The sequence below is a fragment of the Natrix helvetica genome (genome assembly GCF_964273705.1).
Source record: "Natrix helvetica genome assembly, chromosome: 13".
NCBI classification, from domain to species: Eukaryota; Metazoa; Chordata; class Lepidosauria; order Squamata; family Natricidae; genus Natrix; species Natrix helvetica.
Window position 1 is genome coordinate 4,673,917 of NC_138557.1, and position 22,024 is coordinate 4,695,940.

Genomic DNA, 22,024 nt, shown 5'->3' on the forward strand with positions numbered 1-22,024 from the left:
CATTCCCTTCCCACTCCAGGGGAAGGATACTGCAAAATCTCCATTCCATCCCCACTCCAGGGGAAGGCTACTGCAAAATCTCCCTTCCCTTCCCACTCCAGGGGAAGGATACTGCAATATCTCCATTCCCTTCCCACTCCAGGGGAAGGATACTGCAAAATCTCCATTCCATCCCCACTCCAGGGGAAGGATACTGCAAAATCTCCCTTCCCTTCCCACTCCAGGGGAAGGATACTGCAAAATCTCCATTCCCTCTCCACTCCAGGGGAAGGATACTGCAAAATCTCCATTCCCTTCCCACTCCAGGGGAAGGATACTGTAAAATCTCCATTCCCTTCCCATTTCAGGGGAAGGATACTGTAAAATCTCCAATCCCTCCCCACTCCAGGGGAAGGATACTGTAAAATCTCCATTCCCTTCACACTCCAGGGGAAGGCTACTGCAAAATCTCCATTCCCTCCCCACTCCGGGGGAAGGATACTGCAAAATCTCCATTCCCTCTCCACTCCAGGGGAAGGATACTGCAAAATCTCCATTCCCTCTCCACTCCAGGGGAAGGATACTACAAAATCTACAATCCCTCCCCACTCCAGGGTGAACATACTGCAAAATCCCCATTCCCTCCCCACCTCGGGGCAAGGATACTGCAAAATCCCCATTCCCTCCCCACTCCAGGGGAAGGATACTATAAAATCTCCATTCCCTTCCCACTCCAGAGGAAGGATACTGCAAAATCCCCATTCCCTCCCCACTCCAGGGCAAGGATACTGCAAAAAAAAATTTGGGATGAAATTTGCTTGACGAAATGTGTTTGAAATTTGTGCACATCTGGGATAATTCCTCTCACAAATTCCTTTGCTTTCCACGCCAGGAGCTGACCCACGCCAGCGATAGGGGAAAAAAACCCTCCAGACCAGGCCCGTGGATTAATGTCCCCTCGGCTTTCCCTTTTCAAAAGCTTTACTCAAGAGCGGCCAACCGGAGGGCTCATTCTTCTCAAGGGCAAACATCAAATGTCATTTCCCCCCCCTCCATTTTCGGATAGGATAGGTTTCTTGATGGCGGGGCTCATCGCAACCACTTTTCCGCATGGCTGACTCTCTGCCGGGGATACACAAAAGGGTCAGTCTGCTGGGTGATAAAATTGTGAGTATAATAGCCAAGCCTGAGATGCACCTGAGGAAACGCCAAAGCGTTTCATTTGGCTGTCGAGTGAGCTTTTCAGAAAACGAGGAGGCCGCAAATGCCTCCAATTGCACCTGATGTCTTCTCAACAACGGCCTTTTTCTACTCCCCCCTTTTTTAAAAAAAAAAAAGATTGGGCAAGATTACCTTTCTCCTTTCCCAACATGGATGTTGGTCCGAATCAGTATTTAGGGAGCCGTAGGGAAGAGAGCTAAACCTAAATAAATGTCCTGTTAGCTTTTAAATGAGCAGTTGATGATGATGATGATGATGATGATGATGATGATGATGATGATTAGGTTAATCTTTGGTGAGATTCACAGCCTTTCGGGCTGGTTGGTAGCCTAACAGCTCGAGTCCTAACCAAGGACCTAGGAACTGTTAAGGTAACCTTGGAGGATATAAGCTATTCCAAGTAGGGTGGTTTTTTGTAGAATCAGAATGTTCAAGTCAGGTAAATTTAGGATTTCGGAAGAAGTTTCATAGGTGGAAGGCGTAGACATTTTGGTGAGGCACTGACATTTAGTACTGTAAGACGCTTACAGACCGCTCCTGAGTGAAGGAGTGGAAGGTCTGCCAGTTTGAACTGAGGTAACGGAATGTGAGGCAACTGGCAGTTGGAACAGAGTCCTTTTCAGGTGGGGAGGGCGAGTAGAACTCCTTAGCATCAGAGCGTGTTAATTACTGTATAAAAAAGACTAATGATGTGATGGTCATTTCAAAAAATACTTTCTTAGCGGGCACCTAGAAGCCAAGAGGAACATATGTGCCAAATTTTAAGTTTGTAGGCGTTACAGTTCTGGAGATTTTGTGATGAGTGAGAGGTGTTTGCCTTTTATATAGAGAGATTTTTTATTTTTTATTTATAAGATATAGAAATTCCATTTTCAATTAAACAGTGTGTTGTCTGGGCACAAATAGTTTTAGAAAATAAAGTGTTTACAACAATGTTCATTACATTGATATTACTTCTTCGGTTGTTTCAAGAATGGAAAGTTCTGTTTGTGACTATAAGAGACTCTGTGCCCAGTGTTGCCTTGCCCTGCCACTTGGAAACTAGTTATTTGGCAGCTCTCCAAATGAGATAAGGTTCGTGTTGGTAAACATTCCTTTGAAAGATGGAATTTTCTAAACCTTGCTGACTGTGAATGAAAGGAATTCACAGTCGTGTAAATAAAAGGGATTTGGCTGGGACCAAGACTCTGCTTCTTGTTTTCTAATGAAGCCTGGGTCAAAACACAACCCCACTCCCTTCTAGCACTGATGATATTATCTAGCTGGGTAATGAAACATGCAAGCAAACCACCAAGCTCAGAGAGCATCAAGGACTCCACAGTCCTCCTCCTCCTCCTCCTCTTCCTCCTCCTCCCAGCCATTCCTCCTTATGCTCTTCAAACTTGCACACAATAGCAGGAATTGTACAACAGGAGAGACACACCAGTCTCATTGCGGTGGCTTTCTTTTCCTCTTCCTTTACTTGCCCAATCATATTTTCAAATGTTGGCATGGATGCAGGATCCAAGGCTCCCAAAAAGAATTGGCACAATGGCACGAAGACAGCATTGTTCCTTTTCACCCATGGCCAGCTGCTTGTCGTCTTCTCCTTCTCTCTCTCTCTCCCCCTCCTCCCTCTCTTTCTTCTTCTTATTATAATTTGACAGATGGGTTATTAAAACAAAAAATTGAAAAAGTTTCCCGTTGCTCTCCTTAGAGCTGTGATTAACACCCCGATTTAAACGCTTCCACTGCCAACCTCCCCCCCCCCCCAAAAAAAAAAAATCAGGGAAAGAATTTTTTACGCATTCACATTATTTCAAGAGCTGTTGGACAAAAGGCTCCCTGCTTTGAGCGACAGATTTTAGCAGCGGAGAAGACGAAGAAGAAGAAAAAAAGGATTCTCATTCAATTTGGATTTCGGTGTTCCTTTCTCTTTCCTCCCTTTTAAGGTTGGAAAGAAAAGGAGAGTAGCATTCTTCGCGCAGATGTCCCGAGACAATCGGGAGAAAAGGGATGCGAGAAAGTTCAAAAATAGGATAAAGAAGATGCCCAACCTTTCCTGTTGTTAGCAGAAGTTCTCTGAAAACTGAAACCTGAAACAGATGGAATAAGAAGGAACTTTTCTCTTTTCCAGTCCAGCTGGCGTTCAAGTTATGGATCGACGGCTGAATGACAATGAAAGATAATTAACTTTTTAAAAAAGATATGACTATTAAGAAAGGTGATGAAGATGTAAGGATATGTTCTAGGCCTAAAACGTATGAAGAACAATTGCAGGAATGTTTTTATGTATTTATTTTGATTTATTTATTTAGTTTGTCAAATGTGTACAAGATAACAGGTGTAAGTATAAACATGGACATGAACACAGGAAATGGGTACAAATAAATGGGGACAGTAGGACAGGGACGGAAGGCACGCTGGTGCGCTTATGCAGGCCCCCTTTACGGACCTCTTAGGAATGGGGTGAGGTCCACGGTAGACAGTTTGAGGTTGAAGCTGTGGGGGGTTTGAGGACGTAACAACGGAGTCAGGTAGAGCATTCCAGGCGTTGACCACTCTGTTGCTGAAGTCGTGTTTTCTGCAATCAAGTTTGGAGCGGTTTACCTTGAGTTTGCGTCTATTGTTTGCCCAAGTATTATTATGGTTGAAGCTGAAGAAGTCGTTGACAGGTAGGATGTTGTAGCAGACAATTTTGTGCATTATGCTTAGGTCAGACCGTTGTCCGCATAGTTCCAAGTCGCCCAAGGCCAAAATTTTGAGCCTGGTGGCATAAAGGATCCTATTGCGAGCAGAGTGGAGGACTCTTCTCGTGAGATACCTCTGGGCTCGCTCGATGGTATTAATGTCTGGTATACAGTGTGGATTCCAGGCAGATGAGCTGTATTCGAGAATTGGTATATATATTCCCTCCCATATTTGAGCGTACCAGGGGTTGTGACACAATACATACCTATTTCTCTGGCTTAGCTGATAAAGGAGGAGATTCCTTCCTGAATGTCAGTGGCTTCGGATATGATTGGATTTTTAAACTTTGCTTGTTAAACACACCAATTAATTGCAGTGCTGCAGTGATCTCAAACTTAAAAGAGAATTAATTGCCAGTTTTAGAGAAGAACAGGCAGTTTGCACGTTTGACATATGTTAACCAGCTAACTGCCTTGCAGTATTCAGCAAAGTTAATCGTTAGCTTCCAAATAAACCCCAGATGCTCTTACTAAAAAAAAAAAAAGGATATCCAATATATCAAAGATGGATCTTCCAATACGGGTAAGTCCTTGACTTACGGACACAACTGAGCTCATAATTTCTGTCACTAAGCAAGACAGTCGTTAAGTGAGCTTTGCCCCATTTTACAACCTTTCTTGCCACCGTTCTTAAGTGAATCCCCAGAGTTGTTAATTAGTAAGTAACATGGTTGTTAAGTGAATCTGGCTTCCCCATTGACTGGTGGCCACAAGGTCGCATGACCTCAGGACACTGCAACCGTCATAAATGTGAGTCAGTTGCCAAGTGTCTGAATTTTGATCAGGTGACCATAGGGATGCTGCAGCGGTCGTAAGCCTGAAAAACAGGCATAAGTCACTTTTTTCAGTGTCGTCGTAACTTCAAACGGCACCTTAAATGAACTGTTGCAATTTGAGGACTCCAGGTATGTTGTATGGATTTTAATGAAACTATCCCTCATATTGCCATTGTTGTTGTTAGTTGCAAAGTCATGTCCGACCCATTGCAACCCCATGGACAATGTTCCTCCAGGCCTTCCCGTCCTCTACCATCCTCTGGAGTCCATTTAATCTCATGCTGACTGCTTGGGTGACTCCATCCAGCCACCTTCTTCTCTGCCGTCCCCTTCTTCTTTTGCCCTCCATCGCTCCCAGCATGAGGCTCTTCTCCAGGGAGTCCTTCCTTCCTTCTCATCAGGTGAGGGAGTCCTTCCTTCCTTCTCATTAGGTGTCCAAAGACTTTGAGTTTCCTCTTCAAGATCTGGCCTTCTAAAGAGCATCCAGGGTTGATCTCCTCTTGGACTGACCAGTTGGATCGCCTTGCAGTCCTTCTTCTTTCACCCTCCATCGTTCCCAACATGAGGCTCTTCTCCAGGGAGTCCTTCCTTCTCATTAGGTGGCCAAAGTCTTTAAGTTTCCTCTTCAGGATCTGGCCTTCTAAAGAGCAGTCAGGGTGGATCTCCTCTAGGACTGACTGGTTGGATGGCCTTGCAGTCCAAGGGACTCAATGCAGGAGTCTTCTTCTCCAGCACCAGAGTTCAAAGGCCTCCATTCTTTGGCGCTCAGCCTCCCTTATGGTCCAACTTTCACAGCCATCCATTGCAATGGGGAATATTCCCATTGCCCACTTTCTTAAATTTGAGAAGGGATGCTCAGGAAAAGCAAGTTTTTCTTCATCTACCTTCCTGCTACAAATAGTCTTCATTTTTCAGGTTTTCACCTTTCACACTGACCTTCTGGAAATGCCTTAATTTAGAAATAAAGACATCCCATTATTCTTACCTCCCAGGTTCAACTGAACGCTTTTGTCCACCTCTGTCATTTTCCCCGAAAAGACTATATTTTAGAACTATACCAAAGGGTTCTCATTACGGTCAGATATTCGTGAGTTAAAGAGCTCTTGATTTCTTTTCCCTCCTTCCACTTCAAAAGCATTAAGAGTCTGTAATAATGACAACGTCTGGAAGGCTGATGAGGGTAGATATTTCCAACCTTCCTACTGACCGCTTTTGATCTTCTGCAACCTCATGGTGGGTTGACAGTTTTATTTAACTTCCTCCAGCATGAGTTTACTCGAGGAGGTCTACTGCTATGTTTAATTAAGAGGGACAAGGTGAGAGCATCCACAGAACCTGAGCTTAATCAACTCATGGACACCTACGGACATCCTTGTCACGAGACATATCACCAATTGGATAGAGGTAGGCCCAAAGGTGCTTTTTCAGAAGGCAACTGGACTTCTTTTGTACTTCAAGAAGTTTTACTTCTCATGTTGTGGCCCGCCAGCAGCCAGCACAGCTGGCAGCAGATTCAGACAGTGGGGAGGTTGGGGAGGAACATGGGCCAGTCCTGGAGTCTGGGGAAGGCTCTGATGAGGGCTCTGTGTCGGAAGCAGAGGTGGGGCAGAGCCATATTTCTTTTCTTACAAAGTTCTGGGCCAAACTTCATATGCTATTAATGAGTAATTCAAGGTGTCCAACCTTGGCAACTTTTAAGGCCTGTGGACTTCAACTCCCAGAATTCGCAGTCAGCCATAGGATTCTAGGAGGTGAATAAATAATTTCTCACTGTGCTGTCCTCTATGATTCTCTATCTCTGTCTCTGTCTGTCTGTCTATCCATCCATCCATCCATCGAAACCCTACACCACTTCAGACAAATGACTATCCAACATCTTTTTAAAAACATCCAGTGTTGGAGCATTCACAACTTCTGGAGGCAAGTTGTTCCATTGATTAATCGTTCTCACTGTCAAGAAATTTCTCCTTAATTCTAAGTTGCTTCTCTCCTTGCTTAGTTTTCACCCATTGCTTCTTGTTCTACCCTCAGCTGCTTTGGAGAATAGCTTGACTCCCTCTTCTTTGTGGCAGCCCCTGAGATATTGGAACACTGCTACCATGTCTCCCCTAGTCCTTCTTTCCATTAAACTAGACATACCCAGTTCCTGCAACTGTTCTTCATATGTCTTAGGCTCCTAATCATCTTTGTTGCTTTTCTCTGCACTCTTTCTAGAGTCTCCACATCTTTTCTACATCCTGACGACCAAACCTGGATGTCGTATTCCAAGTGTGGCCTTCCCAAGGCCTTATAAAGTGGAATTAACCCTTCACGTGATCTTGATTCTATCCCTCTCTTGATGAAGCCTAGAACTGTGTTGGCTTTTTTGGCAGCTGCTGCACACGGCTGGCTCATATTTAAATGGTTGTCCACTAAGACTCCAAGATCCCTCTCACAGTTACTACTATTGAGCATGGTACCACATGTCTCTCCTATTAATGTTAAAAGGAGAGAGAGGAAGAGCAAACCACAATAGATCGAGACTAGTTGAGGCAGGAGAAGGCCAAGAAACTACCGAGCTCTCAACGATCAGTCCATCTGTCCAACTTTGACTCCAACCATTGGCTCCTCACAGTTTGCACAACAAACCATTGTTTACCAACTACACATTGGGTTCACAGACCATGCTGAGTCTCAAACCAAACCGACGATATTGTCACTTTGATGCAATGTAACAACTGGGCCACACACTGGGAGGAATTGTGGGTTCCTGCTGCTATCTGACTGTTAAAACACGTTTTTTCCCCCCTCCTAAATTGAGTTCAGCTGGCCAATTTTAGCTGAAGTTATTTTCTTCAACGGCTTTTTAAGAGAATCGTGGTTCTGTCTGAAAGGAGAGAAAAGACATCAACAATGGCTAGGTTTGCCGATGGGCCATTAAGTTAGAGGTTTTAGTCTTAGTGGTTTATTTTAATCTGCAGAAGAGATGAGAAGAGCAGGTAGGATGCTTCCCGACACATGATGTGAGCGTTTTAGTTATTTTTTTTAATTTTCATTTTCATAACAAAGAAGAGGGGGGTGTCAACCTATTCTCCAAAGCACCAGAAGGTAAGACAATAAACAATGGATGGAAACTAATCAAGGAGAGAAGCAACCTAAAACTAAGGAGACATTTCCCGACAGGGAGAACAATCAATCAGTGAAATGACTTGCCTCCAGAAACTTTGGATGCTCCAACAACTGGAGGTGTTGAAGAAGAGATTGGACAACTGTTTGTCGGAAATGGTATAGGGTTTCCTACTTGAGCAGGGGGTTGGACTAGAAGACCTCCAATGTCCCTTCCAACTTGGTTGTTCTATTATTCTGTCCATTCAATGAGCTTTTGAGACACTGTTTTTTCCATTCTTCTCACAAACACACACTCGATGAGCAGGTACCCCAGGGAATGCCATGAAGACTTCCTGGCAACTTAAGATCAATCCAATATCAATTTCTAAAGATCAGAATTAATTTCTGAGTAAGCAGATACTACCTCCTTGGGAGCAAATCCCCTTTAACTCGTTGCCTCCATAGAGATGAGTTGCAACTAGCTTAAGGCCTACAGTTGAATTCCAATGGTTAAACTTACTGCAACTCTGGTGCTGTTGTGAATATAAACACAATACTTGCACAAGCACTAATCGCCTCCTTTGTGTTCCTTTGTGGGCCACCACCGAAGAAGTCAATCTATAGAATATGCCATTTAACTAAATTAAATTCTACTTAGCATCTGGGATTCCTGTCAAAGAATTGCCTTTATCGTTTGAAACAGCCCAACATCGGGGGCCAGTAATAGACGCATAAAATTTTTAATAGGTAAATAAATTAGAAGCTCGCATTTCAGTTCTACCAAAACATGGTTTTAACAGAGCCATTAGTAATTAGGTGTCTGACTTTAATGAACAAAATTTTGCAATCATTAAGATTCTCCAGGAAGACATTTATACCATCAGTAATGTTTATTTACTCTCAGATGCATTAACTCTGCATCATGGTTAAGTCCTTATCTTCATTTATTGCACAATGTAAATCTTCAAGCGGTAGGAAAATTTGCACCCACATTATAAAGCGATTACTGGCTTTCCTAATCCCTCTTTAAATAGGGGAATTTAGTCAGGAAACAATTCCAATTTAGTGACATCAACCTTTTTTCCCCATCCTTCCTTCACAATATATACATCATTAATTCCCAGATCGGAAAACTTTAGGCAAGAAGATCAAATTGGAATTCAAAGGCAGCATTTGGGTTGAAATTAAGGCCTTTCCATAATTCCAAGAATTTACGGGACTTGTCATCTGCCAAATAACCACCATCCTTTGTTTGGATTGCAAAATTATTATTTTTTTAAAAAGCAGAGTAGCAATAAAAGCAATAAATGATGTACGTTGCGACTGTAATTTTTGTTTCAATTTCATGGGGAAGGACATTAAACATTAAGAGTAAAATGAAAATGAACCCCCAAATCTACAGTAATGTTTGGAACAAGAAGAATGACATAACATGATGATGATAACACAACAATGTGGCACCAAACCTTACAGAAAATGAATTCTAAATTTAAAAGAAACCAGGAGCAGCTGTGGGGTGGCATTGCTCTTTTAAAATTATTTGTTTGAAATACTTTGAGGGTTGGCTCCTGCATCCATTCTATTTGTTGCAAATCTTGGATATTTGTAATGATGACTTCCCAACTGATTCAGAAAATGGTTTGCTAATGCCTGGGTCTTTAAAAGTGAGAAACTCTATGTGGCAGTCCTATTACACTCCATTACTCCAGGATTAAGGGGTGGGGTGTTGCCACGACCCAGAGGTTAATAGGAATAGCATTTAGACTTATATACCGCTTCACAGTGCTTTACAGTCCTCTCTAAGCGGTTGACAGAGTCAGCCTCTTGCCCCCGCACAATCTGGGTCCTCATTTTACCCACCTCGGAAGGACGGAAAGCTGAGTCAATCTGGAGCCGGTTAGGATCGAACTCCTGGCAGTGGGCAGAGTTAGACTGCAATGCTGTATTCTAAGTACTGGCAGGGGGAAGGAAGGAAGATAGTAATAACACTTAGACTTATATACCGTTCCAGAGCCCTCTCTAAGCGGTTTGTAGAGTCAGCCTCTTGCCCCCCAACAATCTGGGTCCTCATTTTACCCACCTCGGAAGGACGGAAGGCTGAGTCGACCTTAAGCCTGGTGAGATTCGAACTGCCAAATTGCAGGCAGCCAGCAGTCAGGAAAAGTAGCCTGCAGTACTGCACTCTAACCACTGTGCCACTGAAAAGCTGACAGTTCAGGTTCGAGACCTGAGCGCCGTGCGATGCTCGGGTTTTGTTCCTTGTTCCAGCTGCTGCTAACCTACAGTTCAAAAGCATGCAAATGCAAGTAGATAAATAGGTACCACTTCAGCGGAAAGCTAACAGAGTTGCATGCACCTCGGCATAAAGTCATGCTGGAGCTGGACATATGAACCTCATCTGCCTAGGAGAGCTGCCAGGTCGATCTCTGCAAAACTTGGCAAGGAGTCTCGGAGAGTCACGAACCAATGAAGCGAACTAATTGTCTCCTGCAAACTCCACTCCCCTTTCGCTCCTCTTTTATTTCCTCTGGGAGGGGCCATTCATCCTCCACCTGAGGCCTTACTCCCAAGTCTCCAGGACCCCATAGAGTAAGGGGACACTTTGACATCCCCAATGAGGAATGAACTGGGGACAAACTGTACCATTGTAATGGATTCACATCCTCAGTTTCTTCTCTGTTAGCTCTTCAGGCTAATGAATTCTGGAAAGATTTAGTCCATTGGCTCAATTAAGATTTTACAGGCTTCCAACATTTGAAGACGTGCAGTTTAGCGCTATGTGTGAGATACTTAAATAGTAGAATGCATAATAGCCGGCTACATTTATCTGCTTTAATCTTCGCTAATTTCTTTTTCCTCACCATTAAAGTGGCCACAGATTTCTTCCCCAAAAGGAATATTCGGAGTGAACCGTGGGAGAGCTTCTAAAGCTGGATAATGAATAAAAATTAGAATATAGGAAACGGAGGGGCTGCGATGAATCAAATTCATTTATACCATGGTTGTCATCTTACCAACAGTGTTTTCTTTCTGACCCCTGTTTATAAATTCATTAAAGGTTGTGTGAATATATGCAGGCAACTGTTTGCATTACAAGAATTCCCCACATTATGCAAATATATATATATTTGGTTTCTGCCAGTATTTTATTTATGAGAAATAAATTCCTAGGGAAATCTCTCTTTCTTCCTCAGGTAGTTTCTTTGACTCCATTTTCTCTGTATATTGATCTCCCTATTATATACCATTTTTGTGATTTTTTTTTTTAAACTGCTGCAAAATTCTGGAAAGTGCAGCTATCAGCACCTTCAGTGGCTACAAATGTTTTTTAACCCCAATTATGAAAACTTGCATTCCCCAGCCCATCCATCTTTGGAAGAAGGAAAAAAAAACACCTGCCTTACATCCATGAGTTATTTTTCCATCTGGGGTGGTAACTATTTGAGTAACTGTATTCCTCACGGCTATAAAACAGATATAAAGTAAAGGAATCCCCTGTCCAGCTGTTTTCAACTCTAGGGGGCAATACTCATCTGCATTTCTTAGCTGGGGGAATTATCTTGTCCAGAAGACGCTTCTGTGATCATAAGGCCAGCCCAGTGGTGAAATTCAAAAAAAAATATTACCTACCAGTTTTGTGGGTGTGGCTTGGTGAATGTGGCTTAGTGGTCATGTAAACTGGACTTAAGATATTTTGTGGGCACATAGGTACTCGTGACTTATGACGCATTTGACCCCTCCCTCAGGCTCATTCTGGTCATCTCCTACAATGCTTTTTTAAAAAAAGATCTCTAATCTCTTTTTATCACATGGGCCGAGGTGGCGCAGTGGTTAGAGTGGAGTACTGCAGGCTACCTCAGCTGACTGCTAGCTGCAGTTCGCCAGTTCAAATCTCACCAGGCTTGAGGTTGACTCGGCCTTCCATTCCTTCCGAGGTGGGTAAAATGAGGACCCAGATTGTTGGGGGCAACAGGCAGACTCTGTAAGCCAATTAGAAAGAGTTGTAAAACACTGTAAAGCAGTCTAAGTACTAAGTGGAAAGGGAGGGAGGGAGGGTGATAATGGCGCAGTGGTCAGAGTGCAGTACTGCAGGCTACTTCTGCTGCCTGCTGGCTGCCTGCAATTTGATAGTTCAAATCTCACCAGGCTCAAGGTTGACTCAGCCTTCCAATCCTTCTGAGGTGGGTAAAATGAATAGCCAGATTGTTGGGGGCAAGAGGCTGACTCTGTAAACTGCTTAGAGTGAGCTCAAAAGCATTGTAAAGTGGAATATAAGTCTAAGTGCTATGGCTATCGCTATCTCATTTCTAAAGAAATCTGTGAATGTTGGTTGTAACAAATGGGATGAATTCTGGAACAATAGTATTGTTTAAAGGAATAAAACAAAGGTTTTACAAAGAATGCAAAGAAGTTGTGGGAGCTTCATCACTGGAGGCTTTCAAGAAGAGATGGGACTGTCATTTGTCAGAAATGGTGTAGGGTCTCCTGCTTGGAGGGGGGTTGGGGGGTTGGACTAGATGACCTACAACAGTGTTTCTCAACTTTGACAACTTGAAGATGTCCGGACTTCAACTCCCAGAATTCCCCAGTCCAGAAATCTTCAAGTTGCCAAGGTTGAGAAACACTGACCTACAAGGTCTCTTCCAACTCTGTTAATCTGTATGACCTGTATCTGGATTCATCGTAGAAGTGAGACCTTCCTGATTTCAAGAGGGCAGCCTTGTGCAGAACCAGGTCTGATTCAGAAGCAATTTTGTTTTCGGTGACATTCAGCGGCTCATAACTTGGAAATTTGAGATGGAAGCAGAATTCCCGGTTTAGGCTTTTGCAAAGTCACAAGAGCACTTCCATAAAAGTTTTTTTTTAAAAAAAAATCTGCAATTAGCAGCCAAGTCACATCACCAACCTGGGCGCACGGAGGGAATGGCTGTGAATAGCTGTCTGCAGCCTTCACAATCAATCAAATCTTATAACTGTTCTATCATCTGTCTGATTTGCAAGCCAACTTCGACTTATAAAATGTCCTGTTTGTTTTAATAATCTTTCAATGTTCCACGTAGCTTGGAATCTTCTTCACTTATAAGCCAAAAAGGCTTATGCTTGTGAAAAAGGTTGCTTATTGATAAACATAGGAATATATGCACACGGTGGCTCAGTGGCTAAGACACTGAGCTTGTCGATCAGAAAGGTTGGCAGTTCGGCGGTTTGAATCCCTAGCGTCGCATAACAGAGTGAGCTCCCGTGACTTGTCCCAGCTTCTGCCAACCTAGCAGTTCTAAAGCATGGAAAAATGCAAGTAGAAAAATAGGAACCACCTTTGGTGGGAAGGTAACAGGGTTCCATGCGCCTTCGGCATTGAGTCATGCCAGCCACATGACCACGGAGACGTCTTCGGACAGCACTGGCTCTTCAGATTAGAAACGGAGATGAGCACCGCCTCCTAGAATCAGGAACGACTCTTGGCAGAAGCTGGGACAAGTCACGGGAGCTCATTCTGTTACACGGCACTAGGGATTCAAACTGCCGACCTTTCTGATCGACAAGCTCAGCGTCTTAGCCACCGTGTTCCTATTAAAAAAAATCTTATGCTCTCCCTAATAAAGAAACAAACATTGGCTTGTTCCCCCTGCCACACTAAGCCACAAACTAATCATAATTTGGCTTAGCCTCCTGAGCACAGCTGGTGCCTGTTTCTCATGGCTTCCTACGCAAACTTTACTCCAGGGACTTTTTTTCTTCTTAATTTGACTTGGCCTGCCAACCCAGTGCCCGGATTTCATACTTAATAGCTTGGCATCTTTGCTGCTTTGGCATTCGTTCCTTTTTTCTTTCTCTTGTCCTTCCTTGGGTAGGATATGGAGCTCCTCAGGAAAAGGTCTAACAGAAGGAAGATGCCATAATGCCCATTATTCTTTCTAGACTCCAGAGTCTCCTTTGCACTTTGCTAGTGAGCCAGTTGGTCACACCGCGGGAAGTCCAAGAAAGAGACAGGGCCAGATGGAGGGGGGGGGGAAAGGGACAGGATACCTTAGCAGAAAAGTTGTGAAACTTGGATGCTGACCCAAGGGGTCACAGAAGACTTTTGTCAGACCTGGAAGCCCTCTTTTACCTTGGGACTTCAGGCCTCCCACATTTTCTGCCATGGGAATATGGGAGGAGAGATTATACAGAGTGTAGGTGATATCTAGCCATAATAACATTCTTTCTCGGAAAGCCAAGGTCATCTGGCTCTGCAGCTGCGATGAGGTGACTGGGAGGCATCTCCTGTGTTGGATGGTGCCTGATTGGGGTCATGTGATGGACATGTGATGGACATGAGGGTACTGGGCAGGAACGTGAACTTCCTTTTGGGTGGGAAAAACCTGGAAGCTTTCAGAGTTGGGTTTTCCCAGATGTGCCAAGATGACATCTCCAATAAAATGGAACTTTGAGGAACCTCAAGCCTGGGAGTCTCCTTTCGTTGGGGGTGTTACTTGCAACCCTGAGAACTTTCCAAGGAGAATTTTGGACTGATTGACGTGTCCATGGTGTATCTACATCACTAGAAGAATCAATGAGACAAGAAGATGGACATCTCAGCCAGGAAGTCTGCACAGGAACATCTTAGAAAGGTTTTTCAAAATTTATTCATTGACTTCTTTTAGGAATAGGCCATTTTTCCTGGGATAGGTACACATTTGAGCTTTTGAGGGAGTCTGAGGGCTTTTGTGAACTTTTGAGGGCACTTCCAAATTGGATTTCCTTGGGAGATGGGTCTAGTCACAGCAGGCTCATTTAATAGAAGGTGACCTAGTCTTTAAGAGGCCATTCTAGTAGGACTTTTGGAGCACCCTATCCCTTCCCAGAGAAGAGCCTCATGCTGGGAAATATGGAGAGTAAAAGAAGAAGGGGACGACAGAGAATGAGGTGGTGGGATGGAGTTACTAAAGCAGTTGGGGTGAGCTTAAATGGACTCCGGGGGATGGTAGTGGACAGGAAGGCCAGGAAAAACGTTGTCCATGGGGTCACGATAGGACTTTGCAGGTAATAACAACAAAACAACCACTTCAGTCTGGTACAGTATGCTTTCATTCACAATGGAGTTGAGTGTCTTTCTTTGCTAATCACTCAAGTTGGGATGAGTAACACCCAACCATCAATGAAGTTACATTAAGGCTCGCTCCATCACTGGTACTTTAGGTCAACAGTAACTGAAGTCTGGACAATGGTCAAAGACCAGCAAGAAAAGGACCGTGCAATAATAAAGCAAGGGAGTTTAAGGATGGGTAAAAGAGAGAAATAAATTAAAAAACCTGAAACTGTGTTTGCATTAATAGCATTCCTTAAACCTCTTCATCTCTTTCTAAACCTTGCAAACAGAGTCGTCCAATGACTGTTTTAAGACCCTGAATATTCATATTCCTGCCAAACGCCTGGGCCAATTACGTTTAGGAGATTAAGTACAATAGAGAAATTTAGACAACCTTGTTTAGTGCCATTATTTATTGGAATAACTTTATTCTGCCTGCACATGTGCTAATTACTGCTTGTGAGAGGTGGAAATGACTGAGTTGAGAAATAAAATTACATCCAAAATGTAAACACATCGCGGCTTGTTCTCCATAAAGAAGATAACCAAATTTAAAACTATAAGCAAAACTATAAGTAATCATTTGATGTTACGTGTGTCATTCCACACATATTTTTGTGCACCTGTCCTCTAAAAGCTTCTCAGAGTCACAATCAGGATGGGGTTACCATATTTTTCGGAGTATAAGATGCACCGGAGTATAAGATGCACCAAGATTTTGAAGAGGCAAATTTAAAAAAAAAAGTTTTTGCACAATGCAGATCTCCCAAAAACGGGCCCGTTTTTTTTTTTTTTCAATAAAAGGGCATGAATAGCCTTTAGGAGGCTTGTAGAGTGCTCTGTGAGGGGGCAAAAATGAGTAAAAAAGGCTCAATTTTTGTCAAAAAAAGGACATGCATAGCCTTTAGGTAGCTTATAGAGTGCTCTTGGGGACTGGGGGTGCAAAATTGAGCAAAAACTGGCCTGTTTTTCGCTCATTTCTGCCCTCCCCATCCCCCAGGAGCACTCTATAAGCTTCCTAGAGGCTCTGCATGGCCATTTTGGTGAGGGGGGGTCGGGGTTTCAGGAGGCAAAAAATGCTGTATTCAGTGTATAAGATACACCCAGATTTTCAGACTCTTTTTATAGGGAAAAAGGTGTGTCTTATACTCCAAAAAATATGATATTTTGAGTCGGGACCAAGATTTCATTTACATAACAATTCTTGCATTCCTTCTTCAAGGTTGTCTCCTTAGCCTTCTATTCCACTTTGCACAATCTGCAAAATCCACCGTGCACAAGAGAGAATCAAGGTCATGTGAAGTTCTAGTACTGATCTGCAAAGCCTTAGTAAGATGCACTTGGAATACTGAATCCAGTTCTGGTTCACTACAATATAAAACAGATGTTGAGATTCTGGAAAGAGTGCAGAGAAGAAGAACAAGAATGACCAGGGGACTGAAGGCTAAAACAAATGAGGAACAGTTACAGGAATTGGGTATGTCTAGTTTAATGGATGTGGTGGCTCAATGGCTAATGACACTGAGCTTGTCGATCAGAAAGGTCGGCAGTTCGGCGGTTCGAATCCCTAGCGCCCGTGTAACGGAGTGAGGTCCCGTTCCTTGTCCCAGCTTCTGCCAAATTAGCAGTTTGAAAGCACTGCTACAAGTAGAAAAACAGGGACCACCTTTGGTGGGAAGGTAACAGCGTTCTGTGCACCTTTGGCATTGAATCATACCGACCACATGACCACGGAGACATCTTCAGACAGTGCTGGCTCTAATGAAAGAAAGGACTAGGGGAGATATGATACCAGTGTTCCAATATTTGAGGGGCTCCTACCAAAACAAGGGGATCAAACTATTTTCCAAAGCACCAGAAGGCAAGAAGAGAAACAATGGATGAAAACTAACCAAAGGAGGGAAGCAACCTAAAACTAAGGAGAAATTTCCTATTGGTGAGAGCAATCAACCAATGGAACAGCTTGCCTCCAGAAGTTGTGATTGCTCCATCATGGGAGGTTTTCAAAAACAGACTGGACAACTATTTGTCTAAAATATTATAGGGTCTCCTGCTTGAGCAGGGGGTTGGAGTAGAAGACCTCCAAGGTCCCTACCAACTGTGTTATTCTATGTTCTATTCTATGTTCTAAGTTCTAAGTCACACACTTCCAACCCAGGCCCATCGTATATGTTCGCTTAAAAATAGGGAGCAAATAAAATTTGCCAGGCTTCCCTCTTTAAGGTAGTTGGCATATAAATAACATCAGCCAATATTTAAAGAGCAGTTAAGTAGCCGGTGCTACTTCAGTAATTTGAATGGATTTTTAATAGACTCCAGCATTATGATTAAATAGTTAAGTGGCTCTGATGCCTACATCCCCAGTGGTGTTTTCAACATTTCATTGATATGTGCCAGGGCATTCAATGGTTGGCTGCCTTAATCAATAGTTCAGGCACTCAGGGAAAGGCCCCGAGTGAGAAACATGTGCAGGTAAAAAAAAAAAAAGAAGAAGAAGAACAGGGGGTAGGGGGGAGGGAATTGAGAAGATTGTGTGCTAATTTGGTTGCACACTTGAGTCCAGTCTAAGAGAACGGCCAATTTTCCATCAAGGGGACTCCAGCAACTACTTCTTCTTCCTAGTGTATTGTTCTGACCCGGGCTTCCTTAAAAAGCAAGAAGTAAAGTCTTGGTTCCGGCAAAAATTCTTTTATTTACACGACTGTGAATTACTTTCCTTCACAGTCAGCAAGGCTTAGCAAATTCCATCTTTCAAAGGAATGTTTACCAACACGAACATTATCTCGCTTGGAGAGCTGCCAGATAACTAGTTTTTAAATGCAGGGCAAGGCAACACTGGGCACAGAATCTCTTATAGTCACAAACAGAACTTTCCATTCTTGAAACAACCAGAGGAATGAATTGTTTCCTGCAAAATCCCCCTCCCCATTCGCTCCTCTTTTGTTTCCTACGAGAGGGACCAATCACCTCCAAGGAGTGGCTTTACTCTTAAGTCGACCCTGCTTTCTTAGTTGTTCTTGTCTTCTGGCAGCTCTGCGCAGGCGCACACTGGGAACAGGCTCCAGATTTATCAGTCCTAAAGTATCAGAATGCAACTTAATCTTGATATTAAACAATAAGAACAGCCTGAGTAGCTGCGTCTTTCTAGCTTCCCAAAGAAGAACCTTTCCCAGCCTTACCTGGAGACAGGCAAGAATAAAACGGAGACTTTTTTGGCTGTGGGGAGGAAACCATAAAGAAATATTTCTGCCTTGAAGGAAAATAATTTCTTTGAAGAGAAAGAAATCCATCACTTGGGGAAAACCAGCCCCACAAAGAAATCCACCTCGGAACATCGTAAGTGTGTGTTGTGCATGCAAAATGTTTTTGACGATGTCCGTGGCAAAATCTTGCAGGTTTTTTTTCTTTATAAATATTTCCCCCCAAAAAGGGCGAAGGGTAAAAAAAAAGAGAGAGAGAGAAAGAGAGAGATTTGTCGGTGTCAGCAAAATTCCAGAAGAACACTGAACTTTTTTGCTGATTAGATTATAAAAGCTTCACTTTCTCTGCAGTTCCCTGAGGTAATTAGCAAACAGACTAGTGATTTTTAAATATATCTTTTTTTTTTGCCTGTCTGATAAAAGGGCATTCTCTAAAGACTGAGCTCAGCTTGAAAAGGAAAGACTTGGAGGAGAGTCTCAGAAAGGCAGTTGAAGGACCAGAAATTCCTCCTGTGAAATGAAATGGAGGGGAGGGAAGGAGGGAGGGAGAGAGAGTGAGAGAGAGAGAAATGGGATTGTCACTGCGGAGAACTAACCATCGTTCCTTTCAAATGTCATTCCTATTTGGGAGACAGATCCTGAATTAATTAACCTGAGCCAGCCGTGTGTAGCAGCTGCCAAAAAAAGCCAACACAGTTCTAGGCTGCATCAACAGAGGGATAGAATCAAGATCACGTGAAGAGTTAATACCACTTTAAAAGGCCTTGGTAAGGCCACACTTGGAATACTGCATCCAGTTTTGGTCGCCACGATGTAGAAATGATGTTGAGACTCTAGAAAGAGTGCGGAGAAGAGCAACAAAGATGATTAGGGGACTGGAGGTTAAAACATATGAAGAACAGTTGCAGGAATTGGGTATGTCTAGTTTAATAGAAAGAAGGAATAGGGGAGACATGATAGCAGTCTTCCAATATGTCAGGGGTTGCCACAAAGAAGAGGGAGTCAAACTATTCTCCAAGGCACCTGAGTGTAGAACAAGAAGCAATGGGTGAAAACTAATCAAGGAGAGAAGCAACTTAGAACTGAGGAGAGATTTCCTGACAGTTAGAACAATTAATCAGTGGAATAGACGTTGCCTCCAGAAGTTGTGAATGTCCCAACACTGGAAGTCTTGATGTTGGATATCCATTTGTCTGGTTTCCAACCCGACGGCCTCCCTACAGCCTCCTGGGAGTCACAATGGGCCATGGGGGAGGGGGAGCACTCAGCAATTTAACAACTGGTTTGCCCAAACCAGCCCGAACCGGCTGAATCTCACAACTTTCTCTTTCCCATTTCGGAGATCTTGGTGTAAATCTTCCTCATCCAACTCCCCCCTCCGCCCTGGATTTCTAGCTTTCGTCTAGCTATCTCGGCCGTGTTTGTCTTGGTGCCGTTTCCGAACATTCTCCAGGCATGTCATTCCGGGAGCAGGGTGGCTTAGGCTAATGACTTTCTTTATTGAAAACACACATCCCATCTTGCTCTAAATCGGAGGTCACTGTGTTTGTCTAGATAGCTCGCCTAATATTTAGCCGAGAAAGACCAGGTAAAGAAAAGCAGGAAGTGAAATTGCCGGATGACCCCTCTCTGACCAACAATTCTGTCGCTTCCCCCCTCTCGTTCTCTGATTGAACAAACCCTTCTTCTTTTAAATATTTCACCCGTTCGTTGAAGTTGGGTGAGGAGCAGAGCTAATAAGAAATGACAGCTGAAATCACTACATTTCAAGACCTGACAACGCTGTCTCTTTTTTTAATTTAGCCGGCCGCATGGATGGATGGGAACAGGGACCCCTGCCAGCAGATAAAAGTGGCGAAGCCGGGGTTCAACTTACATTTATCTTTCAATGATCTGTAGATTCCTTTTTTTTTAAAGAAAGGAAGAAAGAAAGAATGGTAGACAAAAGGAGAACAGGAGGAGGAGGAGGAGGAGGAGGAGGAGGAGGAGGAGGAGAGGAAGAAGAAGAAGAAGAGGAAGGAGAAGGAGGAGGAGGAGGAGGAGGAGGAGGAGGAGGAGAAGAAAAAGAAGAAGAAGAAGAAGAAGAAGAAGAAGAAGAAGAAGAAGAAGAAGAAGAAGAGGAGGAGGAGGAGGAGGAAGGAGAAGAAGAAGAAGAAGAAGAAGAAGAAGAAGAAGAAGAAGAAGAAGAAGAAGAAGAAGAAGAAGAAGAAGAAGAAGAAGAAGAAGAAGAAGAAGAAGTAGAAGAAGAAGAAGAAGGTGGACATGTGACTGGGTGGGCATGGACAACTCAATAGAAAACTCAATGTCACTCAGGTCGAAGGGTGGCCTTTACTCACCCCTCCCCTCCCAGCCGCTCCTTGCCTGCCCAACCAGCTCCTTAGGGCCCCAATAGGAGTTTGCAGGAGACAATTAGTTTGCTTAATTGGTTTGTGACGCTCCAACAAAAAAATCCTTTTATTAATTTCCTGTGAATGCTGCTCATTCACATCCAGCAAAGTCTTTCAAGGGAGGATTTACAGTCACAGACCTTCTCTGGCTTGGAGAGCTGCCAGGCTGATCTCTGCAGAACTTGGCAAGGAGTCTCGGAGAGTCATGATCCAATTAAGGGAGCTAATTGTCTCCTGCAAACTCCACTCCCCTTTTGCTCCTCTTTTATTTCCTCTGAGAGGGGCCATTCATCCTCCACCTGTGGCCTTACTCCCAAGTTGACCCCTGTTCTTCAGCTGTTCCCTTCGTCTGGCAACTCTGCGCATGCGCACACTGGGAACAGGCTCCAGCTGTTCTTCTGCTCCACTGATCTCCGACTCCGAAGGCAGCTGATAACTGGCATAGGGCTCTGTCCCCCTCTCTGCCTCCGACACAGAGCCCTCCTCAGAGCCTTCCCCAGACTCCAGGACTGGCCCATGTTCCTCCCCAACCTCCCCACTGTCCGAATCTGATGCCAGCTCTGCTGGCCACTGGCGGGCCACAACATTGATCCTCTCCACCATTAAACCATCTTTCCAGTCTTTCTTCCCACTTGGAACTGAACCCAGATGGGCATTTTCTCCCCGTAAAAGCCTCGCTTATCCTCTTATTCCTGTTACATCAGAGACGCCTCCTGGTTGCAGACTTTGAACCCTTTCCAACTTTTATTTCGGAGAACAATCAATGCACGAGCTACATTGGGGACGGGCAGGCTCGGCGCCAGGACAAGCTGCTGCCAAGGGTCTAAAGTGAGCAGCCACTGAAGGAAAGAAGCCAGCGCACGTCATCCATCTAAGAGCTATTTAATGGCATGGAAACATTAATTAAAACAAAAACGCCGTGTTTGAAAACGTCGCAACCGAAGCCTGAAAAACTTTTTGGCCTCGCTGGCTGGGGACCAACAGGTTTTCCCAATTGAGCCAATCCGGCTGATAACACTCCATTATTTGTTTGCTTCGACGGATGAATTTAAGGGCTGCTTTGCGTGTTGCCTTATTTGAGGCAGTTGGTCAAACAAAACAAAACAAAACAAAAAGGCATTTAAAGAGAGGATCAGAAGGCCCTGATTAAGTTTCAGACTAGGAGAGAATGATCCAGAGAGAGCTGGCCGCCGGTTTGAAAGTCTTCTTGGAATTAATGCTCGGAGGAAAATGCTCACTTTAAAAGGCTGGGTCGGGGAGGAAGTGTCGGAAGGGGATATTTGGGGCTAAGGGTTGAACTGTGGGGTCCTTGGTGCTCTCTGAGCTTGGTGATTTTCTTGTAGGCGTTTCATGACCCAACTAGGTAGCATCATCAGTGCTAGAAGGGAGTGCAGGGTGCAGAGAGGAGGAGAAGGAGAACTATGGAGTCTATGGGTTTGTGGGAGGAGGAGGAAGAGGAGGAGGAGGAGGAGGAGGAGGAGGAGGAGGAGGAGGAAGGGGAGGAGGAGGGGAAGAAGAAGGAGGAGGAACGTGGGATCCTTGGTGCTCTCTGAGCTTGGTGGTTTTCTTGCAAACA